The following is a 13264-nucleotide window of genomic DNA, read 5'->3' as shown; positions in this document are numbered from 1 at the left end:
AGAGAATTGCTGGGATCTGTTTATAGAAGTTTAATTCAAACCAACGCATTATTCTCTAGTGGCATTTTTTCTAACGATCTTATTACAAATCGTATTCATTTCTCCTCTGGAGACTTCGGTCCCTTTATCTAAAAATGAGACTAGGGTAGGTGGCGCCTAAAAATCCCATCCAGGTCAAAGAGTTTGTAATTTGGTATTATCCCAACTAGCAAACAACTCATTTCCATTTTGATTGATTTTATGGCATGAAATCAATAGTCTTTTTTAAAGGCCCCTTTTATTTTTTTATTTTTATTATTATTATTTTTTTTATAGTCGAGAAAAAACAATCCCAAAAACATGATTGTCATAATATTCTACAGTGTATTTACTCTGAGCTGATTCTACTCATGGAAAGACAAGAACTCTTTTCAGACCTTAAATCAAAAATATCTAGAGTATAGAAAAGTTGGATTTCCAGCACAATTAAAGTTATACCTGAATGCCTAATTTTCTGACAAGGGATAACTAAGCCTTAGATAAAATTGAGAAACCCTGGTGGTGTAGTGGTTAAGTGCTATGGCTGTTAACCAAAAGGCCCCCAGCTCAAATCCAGTAGGCATTCCTTGGAAACTCTATGGGGCAGTTCTACTCTGTCCTATAGTGTCACTAAGAGTTGGAATTGACTTGATGACAATGGGTTTTAGGTAGAATTGTTCTTATTATGGTACTTCACTTCACTGGGCTGTTAACAACATTTGACATTAAGAAGCACTTTGCTCTTCAGAAAATGTCTATTTACAAAAAAAAAAAAAATTTACAAAGATGCCAAAATTCCAGGCAGTCAAGGGAAGCCAAAAGATCCCGAATAATAATTGTTTTTTCTTCTTTAAATTTTAATTGCAAAAGTCAAACATAGAAATTTTACAAAATTTAAGAATTACAGGACTATATTAAAAAAAAAAAATTTTTTTTTTTTTTTTATTATATGGCAGGTAAAAAAGTAGAGAAGTAACTTCTGATACTATGCTACGATTTCTAAAAATGACAACTATTTTCAGAAAATTTGGTGTATATTCCTCCAATTTTTTTCTCTATATATTTAATAACTGACATAATTGTTTCCAATAATATTTTGCTACTGAATGAAGGAATTGGAAATAATATCTCTAATTGGGTAAAACTAAGACTACTTCATACAGTACAATAAGTGATAATCTCTCCTTTGGAGCCCTGATGGCACAGTGGTTAAGAACTTGGCTGCTAACCAAAAGGTAGGCAGTTTGAATCAATCAGCTGCTCCTTGGAAACCCTATGGAACAGTTCTACTCTGTCCTATGTGGTCACTATGAGTTGAAATCGACTCGATGGTAATGAGTTTGGTCTTTTGTTTTTTACTACAATGAAGAGATGGAATGAAAAGTGGTCACAAATTCAAGAGGTTGTCATGATCATTATTGGACAGAGCCTGTTGTTGAAATCATGTCAAGTTTACAATAAAGTTAGCTTGGATAATTTTTTTTGTGTGTGTGATAATAATAAATGGAAGCAATTCATATGTACGAGTTCAACAATAATGATTGTACTAGTTTCCTAGAGCTGTCGTAACAAAATACCACAAATTGGTTGGGTTATGAAAACAGAAACTTATTATGTCAGAATTCCAGAGTCCATTATGGATTGAATCGTGTCCCCCAAAAATGTGTGTCAATTGGCTAGGCCATGATTCCCAGTACTGTGTAATTGTCCACCATTTTGTCATCTGATATGATTATCCTTTGTATTTTAAATATTACCTCTATGATGTTAATGAGGCAGGGTTAGGGGCAATTATGTTAATGAGACAGGATTCAATCCACAAGATTAGGTTGTCTTTTAAATCAATCTCTTTTGAGATGTAAAAGAAAGAAGTGAGCAGAGAGACATGGGGGACCTCATACCACCAAGAAAGAAACACCAGGAGCAAAGCGTATCCTTTGGACCCAGGGTCCCTGCATGGAGAAGCTCCTCTATCAGTGGAAGATTGACAACAAGGACCTTCCCCTAGAGCCATCAGAGAGAAAGCCTTCCCCTGGAGATGCTATCCTGAATTCAGACTTCTAGCCTCCTAGACTGTGAGAGAATAAAGTTCTCTTTGTTAAATTCCCTTTGTGGTATTTCTGTTACAGCAGCACTAGATGACTAAGACAGAGTCTAAATTCAGGGCACTGGTGGGGCCTTGCTCTCTCTGTCTGCTATAGGGGAAGATCCTTCCTTTTTTCTCCCAGCTTCTGGTAGCCCCAAGTGTTCCTTGGTTAAACTTAAAAGCTAAACTTAAAAGATTTCATGGTCCCCAGTTTTCCCCTCCTCACTCATTTTTTTATCCACTTAAAACTTTTCTTTTTCTACTGCTTATCACTCCACTGAAGTCATGAAGAAATAGATTCATTAGCAAGTATCAGTGGACATTTTCATTCATCTTTATTGTCCTTTCTTTGATTTTTCTCCTCTGCCCTTTTCTCCTTTCTCTGAATAAATGCAGAGTACAGGCATATTGTGTATCCTCTGTTTGGGGAGATGGAATCTGAGGTGACTCAGAGCCATCGCCCTCTATTGCTGCCTAAATTCCACTAATTGGAGTTCATTTAAGAGGAACAACTTGAGTACATTTTTGGGCCCCAAGAGAGCAAAAATAAATAAATAAATAAAAATTAAAATTAAAAAATGTATGTCTCAGTCAAAGAAACAAGGCCTAGGCCCCTGGATGATGAATAGAAAACCAGTTATTGTCAAGTCGGTTTTGACTCTTGGTGACCCCATGTGTGACAGTGTAGGACTGTGCTCCACAGGGTTTTCAGTAACTAATTTTTCAGAAATAGGTCTTTCTTCTGAGGTGTCTCTAGGTGGACTCGAATTGGCAACCCTTCAGTTAACAGCTGAGCGCGTTAACTGTTTGCACCACCCAGGTACTCCAGAGGATGACTAGAATCTGACCTTCCATGGACTGAGTTCTTTACCTGCAAGGACCTACTGGGAAAGGTAATGATTTTCTCTCTCTGACTGCTTTTCTCGTAATAAATGCTTATGGAGTATTTCTGGTGGAGCCCTGATAAAATCTATGTCAACTTCTGCAAAGAGGGAGTCAATACTTATTTGGTTTTTCAGGCTCCTTCTATTTTCAGTCCAGCTGAACCCTCATTCTCTTTCTTCCCTGGTCAGTTTAATTCTACCAAGGAGTCCCTGCCAGGATCAGCAGAGCAATGTCTACAAGATTCGTCCTTTCATTCCCAGGAGTTGGGAAAGGAGCATGCTCTAGGGTCCTGTTGACAGGTAATGTGAAAAGGAGTGTAGTTTTCCCTGGAAAGAAAATTTCATCACAGTTACAAGCTGCAGCTAGATGTCCCTTCTCAACACAGCCACAGCAAATGCAGGCCCATAGTTTTAACCTTTTTTCATGTATAATGTATAGAAATAGTATATATATCAAAAAATATGTAGTCTTATGAGTTTTACATATATATATATATATATATGCCTCTGTAACCATCACACAATCAAGAAGTGGAGCATTCCCAAGGAGGCAGTTTTTTTTTTTTTTTTAATTTCCTATTTATAGCAGGGTTTGCTAAATGCCAGGGATAATAGTCCTCCCATTTCTGACGACCCCATCCCGATGAAGTCAAATTAGTGAATGTAGGGTATGAAGCTGGGAAGTAAATTCTGGGTGGAGTGTTTGTTGTTAGAAACTGGGGAACCTGCTAATTCTCATCCACTAAATTTTTCTTTGTTGCATCTGACTTCAGAAGCTCTGGGAAAATTACCTTATTCCAGCTCTCAAAGTTGACTGTATTTTCTGGAATTGGATCTCCTCATTGTCTTTCTCCTGGAGGATCACTGGAAACTCAACTTTTTCTACTTCACCCCAGCGTGGGGATTTCAATATTGTTCAGCTATTCTTGGCTATAAATATATCCCTCTTGGACCTGGCTTATTTCTCACTCTTTAAGCATCAGTCTACCACTTCTCCCAACTGATATGTCATGGTTGCCTTCAGATTGGAACATGAAAACGTATGAACCCTAGCCATTCTCTGTTCTGGAATACTTGTTCCTGAGTGGTGAAGCCATCCTGCAGGAACCACCCCAGAGCTGAATTCTGGAATCTGCCGTGGTTTTTTTGTTTTAATCAGACTCTGAGACTTCTAGCCCATCTTGTGTCACTGGTATATTCAAGGCTCAAAGTCTTTTTCTTAGGATCTTGAAGCTGAGGATTCTTAGTATTCTTTGTGAGTTTCTCCAGTTTATGGTAGAAATATTTCATGCCCATGGTTCAAAATCCTGCTTAATTACCAGTCACACAGTACTAGTCACCTCCCTAAGGAATCTGCTCTCTAACAGTGAAACCAGGGCTTTGAACCAGTTGCCCAATGAAGCAAAAGCAGAACAGGTTCAAATTTTTACAGTTTGAGTGATAGAAATGATAACCGGAACGGGAAAAATTACAGGTCCAAGCACTGGAGTGGGAGACTCGAAACAGGTGTAATGAGCCCTTTCAGGAGCATGATGTGTGAGACTGGATTATTGAAAGGACTGTGCAGAGTGGCACACATTCAAAGCAGAGTTGTCAGCTGCCATCTTTGAGTGGGGCACCGCTGTTTTCGACCCTGCTGAAAATCTGACAGGCAAGAGATTTGGTTGCTACGCGACGCTACGTTACCCTGGCTTTCTCAGAGGGAGATTTGTTTTCTAGCAGAGCTTAGATCCATAATTTTTCCCATGCTGGTTATAGTTCTGGTTCACCCAAGTTTTAAAAATTTGGATCTGTTCTGGTTTCACTTCCTTGGCCATGGCTAAACCAGGATGAACTGGTTCAAAGCCCTGGTTCAGAGCAATGAGTCAGTAATCATCAAAACAAGAGTGATACCAACCTAAGTACTTGTAGCTTTTCAAGAAATTTAGTACTTCATAAATGTTGAGTGGAAAATGAGGACAGGTTTACAACTTCGTAAGAGAGATACTCAGTCTTCCTTTGATTATTGAAGCAGCACAGTATTATGAACATCTGATTCTCTACCTAAAATATCCAGTTTTGAACCATGCATTCTACACAGAATTCCAGTTGAGATTTCAGTGACAATTCCATAGCATTTCATTGGTAACTGGTGGATCCTAAAGAAAAGAAGAAGTGAGCAAGGCCTCTTGAGGCCTAGACTGAGTAATGATACAACTTTACTTCCCCATATTGGCCAAAGCAAGTTACAAGGCCAGCCCAGAATCAAGGAGTAGAAAAATAGATGCTACATCTATTGTGACTTTTTAGTTTCTTCCATAGAGCCAGAAGATGTGTTCCAGTTGCCCTCTTCCTCACCTGAGTTAACAGGTCAACCCCCAAAAGCATAATTGATTGACAGGTTACTGATTCAGCCATATGTGTGAGTCCAGTTGAGACTGGACTATCTTTCTGAGCCCAACCCAAATTGTCAGTCTACAAAATCGAGAGGTGGATAACTGGCTATATTATTAAGTCACTACTAAGTTTTTGCGTGATTGCCTACACAGACCATCCTATCACATAGTGAAAAAAAAAAAAAGTACAGTAACTCTTAAGTGTTACATTTTAATTCTGCTTCATTTTTGTCTTTTGAAAAACATTAAAAGGTATCCAATTCACAGCACAACATCACTTCTAAGAAAAGCAAACAAAATAATACTCTATCCTTTCCTCAGTAGTTTTCTTGAGTAGGTCTGGAGACTTTCTTGCCTCATTCCCAAACCATTGCTCAAAATTCTCCAAACTCTCTGTCTACTCAGGCTCCTTGCTTCATATCTCATGGCTTAACTAATGCTTACCTCTAAGCCATGCTGCACGCCTTCTTGAGGGTATGACTCTGGAGCCCCACACCTACCCTTGGGATAACCAGTGGATCCAATGGCAGCATGGCCTCTGGTCTTTCCTCGCTCATGAAGAGCTAAAGTCTGTGCTCCTTGGAAAGCTTATCTCTTTTCTCATAAGGAAAACTCCTAAAGATTTTTCAAAGGGAAACATCTTCACCTTGTTACCTAAGTGTTATGGATTGAATCATGTCCCCCCAAAATACGTGTCACTTTTTTGGTTAGGCCATGATTCCCAGTATTGTGTGGCTGTCCTCCATTTCATGATTGATGAAATGTGTTGTTTTCTATGTGTTGTAAACCCTAATCTCTGCCTGTGATTAATGAGTCAAGATTGGGTTATGTTGAAGAGGATTAGGGTGGGATTCACGTCCCTGATCCAATGTAAAGGGAGTTTGTTTCCCTGAGGTGTGGCCCGCATTACCTTTTGTCTTACAAGAGATAAAAGGATACAGAAGTTAGCAAAGAGTTGGGAACCTCATACCACCAAGAAACAAGAGCCAAGAAACTAGTGTGCTCTTTGGACCTGGGATCCCTGCACTGAGAAGCTCCTCTACCAGGGGAAGATTGATGACAAGGGCCTTCATCCAGAACTGACAGAAAGAGAAAGCCTTCCCCTGGAGCTAATGTCCTGAATTTGGACTTACAACCTACTAGACTATGACAGAACCAACTTGTGTTCCACTTGTGGTATTTCTGTTCTAGCAGCACTAGATAATTAAGACACTAAGCAAAACCTTCTGGAAGTGATAAGTGGAAGTAAAAGGGCCTCAGAGTCTATGAGTCATTCCTACCTTCACATAAATTACTGTATAGCCTCTTCTGGACATATTGCCAGAGTCATCCCTGAAGAATGTATCCAAACTAGTAACTCTAATGGGGGGGAGGGAGAAACAAAATCTTTTAACTGAGACTTGGAGCAAACTGAAAGTTTACAATTAGAAGAAAACATTTTATAAATCTATATAACTTCCTTGAGTTAGCAAGTAGTTGCAAAATGAGTGGAAATCAGAAAGCAACCAGAGCTTCAGTGATTATTAGAGCCTTAATGGGAAATGTCGCAGTATGGGTTAAGCACCAGCTGACAGGGCACATTCTGTGTGAGAGCAGGAGGTCTGGCTTGTCAATGAGTCCAGAAAATTCAGTCAAAGCAATGAATCAAGATAGTAGTATTCTGGAGAAGCTCATGAACAAGAAGCAAGGGGTAGACAAGCCAGAATATTCAGACAGGGAGCTGGGTCAGAGCCATTTATTACAACTTGGTATCTGACAGATGAGTCGTGATGGTCAGTAGTAAGAAAAACTACTGTTCCCAGAGACCTTTAAGGTGAGACACCAAAACCTCTTACTTGGTTCTACCCTCCCTAAAAGGTGCCTGTTTCTTTACGAGTGGAAAGTTGTGCAGATCTGTGCAATATTTCCCTGCTCCACTCTTAGGAAAATGCCAAGGGAGTAATGTTTGTTGGGTATTAGAAGCAAACTATAGAAAGTACTCAAAGGCCCTGAGTGGAATCATCCATTTCCCAGGGTCTTCCTTTGGGCTCACATCCTCACAGTCATGGTATTAATCACTTTAAAGATATTATCATGCTGTTGGGATACGGAAATTTCTGTAACAAAATGCCATAAAGATATTCTATCCTCTCAGCTCAGACTTTGGAGTACACATTTTATAAATTTTTACAGGGATTGTGGGACTATAATTTCTGGGTTAGCATTTGCAGAGTCTTGAAGGTGAAGATGCCATGACTTGAAGATAAAGCAGTTCCATTCAATACTCAGAGAGGACAGATAAGATGAAGTAACGGGCCATGAAAATGGGTATATTTTCAGGGTAGTTGTAAAATATACATGACAATGCAAAGAACTGTACCATCTGCAGTAAGTTTAATTATGTTAAGCAAGTACAGCAACAAGTTGATTGCCACATTTTTGAAGAGTAGAACTGGGTTTCCACTTGTCTCACTGATGAATAACTTGCCTTGACCTTATGGCTTGGCTCCTAACTGCTGACCAGGTATAGACCCAATGTTGCTTCTTGACTTCTGGTTTCTCTCTGGTGGTGAGCATCCTGTTACAGTGCTCACACACAATTCTTAGCCTTGACCTTGGATCCCTGGGTTCTGGCTTTTGGCCCTGTCCCCCACACATCACTTTCCATGCTTCTCCATGACAGCACTATAACTTCTGGCACATATATAACCACCGTCATAGTACGACACACATGATGAACCATGGCTTAACTGATGCTTACCTATAAGATTGGACTTCCTTTGGAATACAAAGGAACTTTTGCTTTAAGAATGATAGCATTCTCTCCCTCCCCCTGTCCCCTCTCTCTACCCTTCCTGGTGCACATCTTATTAGAGCTGCAGCATCAGAGTCTGCTGGGATTCCTAAAACAAGGAGAAGCAGCTGTTGAGAGTGGCCTCGCTGGACCAATGTCTCTTCCTTTGGACTCAAAGTATACAAGCTTAACTCTGCTAAAGATCAGAGGACCAAAACAGTAGACATGTCAAATTTCCTGTGAGGGTTTATTTCAGAGTTGATTCTTCCTTCCAGCTAATTCAGAATATGGGTTGCTGTTCTCGCTTGTCTGGCTCCTTCCTCATTGCCAAGTGCCCGCTCATCTTGTTTACCCACAAACCTGTCAGAATTCCATTAATTGAGTGTTTGACTCATGAAAACATTAACATACAAAAAGAAAAAATATTTGATGGCTATGAGGGAGGGGAGGGATGCAGATAGAAAAATACTTACTAGACAATAGATAAATGGTAACTTTGGTGAAGGGTAAGACAGTACATAATACTGGGAAGCCAGCACAACATGTACAAGGCAAGACCTTGGTAACTTCATAGACACATCCAAACTCCCTGAGGAGCCGAATTGCTGGGCTGAGGGCTGTGGGCACCATGGTCTCAGGGAACATCTAACTCAATTGGCATAACGGAGTTTATAAAGAATATGTTCTACTTTGGTGAGTAGCATCTGGGGTCTTAAAAGCCTGTGAGCGGCCATCAAGTTTACTCCACTGGTCTCGCCCCTTCGGGAACAAGGAAGAATGAAGAAAACTAAAGACATAAGGGAAAGATTAGTCCAAAGGACTAATGGACCACATCTACCATGGCCTCCAGCAGACTGAGTCCAGTATAACTAGATGGTGCCCAGCTACCACCACTGACTGCTGTGACAGGGATCACAATAGAGGGTCCCAGACAGAGCTGGAGAAAAATGTAGGACAAAATTCTAACCCAAAAAAAAAAAAAAAAGATACCAGACTAGCTGGAGAAACCCTGAGAGTACGGCCCCCGACACCCTTTCAGCTTGGTAATAAGGCCACTCCTGAGGTTTACCCTTCAGCCAAAGATTGAACAGGCCCATTGGACGAAACAAGACTAAAGGGGCGCACCACCCCTGGGACAGGGACTGGAAGGTAGGAGGGAACAGGACAGCTGGTAATAGGGAACCCAGGGTTGAAAAGAGAGAATGTTGACATGTCATGGTGTTGTTAACCAATGTCATAAAACAATGTGTGTACTGTTTAATGAAAACTAGCTTGCTAAAAAGTGTGTTTGAGGTTAGCGCTCTGAATACCACCAGAATTTCAGTTGCATATAGCTAGATTCCTGAAGCTACATATGAGGGAGTCAGACGCTTTCGGTTTTCAAATCCTGGCTCTGTGATCTTGGGCAAGAGAACTTTTACCTTCTTTGGGCCTTATATTTCTCATCATGAAGAGGGTTGTTATTATTTTTATTATTATTAACATCATTATTACCATCATTACAGGGTTGTGAGGATTGAAAGGGCATATGTAAAATAGCTAGAACATGGCAGGCACTCTGTCAATCAGCCTGAGCAGGAAGAGGAGCAGGGCTTTGGACTAGGAACAGTGAAGGTTTCCTCCTCAATTGGGTCTGGACTCTAAGGTTTGGATATCTGGTTTCCAAAAAGTGGGGACTGAGCTGGTCTCTACCGGAGGCTACCCAAAACTATAAAGGGTCATTTTTGGGTCTCCAGCAGTCATTATAAGCTACCTTCTGAGTTATGTATCTGCTATATTCAACCCTCCAGTAAATTCTTGTTCAAAATTACATCCTGCTTTTAGTCGTGTTATGAGACATGAGAAGAACAGCAACTCTCCCCAAGGCCACCAAAGGGACACTGACAGCCATACTGGAGGACTCGTGTTCTCAGCAGACCACAAGCTTGCGAGTGCTATCGCAGCAATGGCAGCTGGGGGACTACAGGACCAGTCTTGCTGGAGCCTGAGAACCTGAGGTCTTTGTCCCGAAGGGTACATGGGCTGGTTCCCTTGGAACTCTCAGAGATAACAGACGTGATGCTTTGAGAGCAGCTTATTTCTGGAAATTAAGTTAGAGAAGCTTCTGTCAAAATTGTGGAAAAAAAGGAAGTACCTCCTCAGGTTGCAGTGACAGGCTGTTGAGACTGGTGACATAAGCGTTATGCTCAGTCTGATTACCCTGAATTAATGAGAATCAAAAAGACTCTGCCAAATACAGAGAGCCATGGCATTTGTCATCTCTCCAAGGTTTTTTAGGGAAGCTGAAGGTGCCTGGGGTCATCTCCATCTGCCAGATTGCAGAATAGCATTGCCTGCTGGGGCTGTCTTACTGTGGCAGTGGGATTATAACAATAACTGCAAAGGGCTGTGGAAATGTAATGTGGTCCCACTTCTGTTTTATTTTTCACCTCATTGAGCTTTCTAATTAGACAGCATTTAGCATATGTGTGTATGTATGAATGTGCGTTTATTTGTACACACAGGAAGTATATATAAAGACTCAAATTCTTACACATATGAACATATTTACAGAACACACTTAATAAGTTGAAAGTTAAAATAATTTGGTCTTTGATGGAATAAAATGCTAATTAAAAGTTTTATAATGATTTGAAAATCAATTCACTTAGTTTTAAGAGAAAAAAAAAATTCAGAATAGCAATTCCTGTTTGGTAGGTGGTTCTGTGGGGAGGTGCGTTCTCCACTGAAGTAATTTTGAGCCACAATCTTAAACTGAACGATGCAAAGATAGAAATTATTTCCTTGAAGAACACAATGAACGGCACGACCCAAGGCCTTAGAGAATTCAAATGAAATGCTGAATTTAATATATTGAATGACACAGCATCTTTATTTAAAAAAATGAAACGACTCTGTAAGATATTTACAGGAACACGACTCGAACGGTAAAATGTGTGTGAATAAGATCTTAATAATTCGTTCCACTCAGTGATGCAATTTGATACAAACTCGTGTTATTTTAATGAGAACTGCTAGCTGTTTTTTGGACTTATGTGCTGACTTTTAGAAAGAAGGAGAGAGCGAGGAGAAAGGGAGAAAGAGAGTGAAAGAAAGAGAGAAAGAAGGAAAGAGAGAGAGAGAAGAAACAAGAGAGAGAAAGAAAGAAAAGCATACCAACTAAGAAAGTAAAAAAAAGCTACTAACAGCTAAGATCGATGAGTAGAAGCCCAATCTGGGACTATGAAGAGTCCCTGACAACCTACAACTTCCCACACAGATCGTAACCTCTTCCCCCGCTACTCCCACCACTGCTTTGTGTAGGAGTTTATCTTTTCTAGCTATCACTACGGGTAGGGTAAAAACTACTTTTATAAAAACTACCTTCATGGTTACTGAAAGCTGAGGAGGAATACTTCACTAATCATGGGCCATGACTCACAAACTTAACTAGGTGGCATTTTTAAGATTTCTTTGGGGCTAGATTTTCTCATTGTATAAAGATTGCTTTCACTTCATTTCATCCACATCATAGCGGCACTTTCTGGATGAAGTACTATACTCTCTGAATTGAACTCTTTGCAGAGGCATGAACAATTTGATGACTGTTTCATTTATGCTTCTTCTAAAATGATATAAAAAAAGGTCTCTCAAAATTGACCATTGCATACAGTAACACTCAAAAGAATTTATAAAGCGTTTCAAAGAAACAGAAGACATTTAGATGCCAAAACTGAACACACACAATCCACTTCAGCTACACATAGACTAGTTCATGTGCCAAGGGCAATTCCTGGACTTTGACGACTGAGACAAGACTGAGATGCTCTCGTTCTGATGTATGAATAAATTAAGAGTGGCTGGGAAACATGATTATGACTATTTTTCTAGACTGTTTAATTTGGGTGATTAAAATGCAGGCAATTTTATAAAAATCTGACACAAAAAATGGGCCTGAGGGTTAAACACGAAAATAGCTATCTACACTTTATGAAGTTATTGGTGGTTCCGTGGTAGAATTCTTCCTTTCTACGCGGGAGACTCGGGCTCAATTCCCAGTAATGTGCCCCATGTGTAGCCATCACCTGTCTGTCATGGAGGCTTTCGTGTTGCTATGATGCTGAGTAGCTTTCAGCAGAGCTTCCAGACTAAGAAGGGCTAGGGAGAAAGGCCTGGGGATCTTCTTCTGAAAATTAGCCAGTGAAAACCCTATGGATCAAAACCATCCAGTCCACAATGGATCATGGAACACTTTGTTCCATTGTACATGGAGTTGCTGTGAGTTGGAAGCTCACTGGACCAGCAGCTAACAACAACATGTACACTTTCCCTGAAGGCCGAGAATGCTCATTCTTGATACGGTTCTCATAGCACACCCCCAATAACATGGGGGATGGCGTTCCATTTGTGCTGAGCTCAGGACCCACCTTCAATGTTGCCTTAGAAAAAGAAAAATGCTCTCTTATAACCTTTTCTCTGGGGCCTCTCCCTTTTCTTTTACAAGTTATATGCTTCAGGAAAAAAAAATTAATAAACTGATAACAGTTCGGGTAAAATATCAGTTTCTCTAATTTCCAGTAGACAGAGGATAGATTCAAAGAAAAATGAGGAAAAAAAAATCCTATTAATCTAATTATAAGATAAAGTAAATTTAAACACTACAGAAAAAAAATTACATTCTAAAATGTAGTACACCACTTATTTTCATGTCCTAGCATATAGTGACATTTCTGCATTGATCTGATGTCAGTAAATCATATATAATTAAGAGTTTGTTACTGCTTTAATATTTTATCTTTCAGCTCTGGTAATGTTGGTTTTAGAATTCCATCACAAATTTATTGATGCTGATGTGTATGATAGAAGCACCACATATAAAAGTAGTATAAAATGTAATAGGGTATCTGTGTGTGTGTGTGTGTGCGTGCGTGTGCACACATGTGTGCATACGTGTGGGAGAGAGGTTTATAAAATGCTTGTGCATTTGTTTAGCTAAGATTGCTTCTGGCAGAGTATGATTCCCATGTGAGAAGGAAGGTGATAGGAGGGTAGTCCCAGACTGACACAAAGGAAGTAAAGAAAAGGAAGTAGGGTATTGCCTCAAATATTCCCAGGGTATTTTGAGTTCTTGGGAGCCTCCAGTGTTGGT

This window comes from Elephas maximus, chromosome 5, assembly GCF_024166365.1.
Source record: "Elephas maximus indicus isolate mEleMax1 chromosome 5, mEleMax1 primary haplotype, whole genome shotgun sequence".
Classification (NCBI taxonomy): Eukaryota; Metazoa; Chordata; class Mammalia; order Proboscidea; family Elephantidae; genus Elephas; species Elephas maximus.
Note: the sequence above shows the minus strand (reverse complement) of the source record.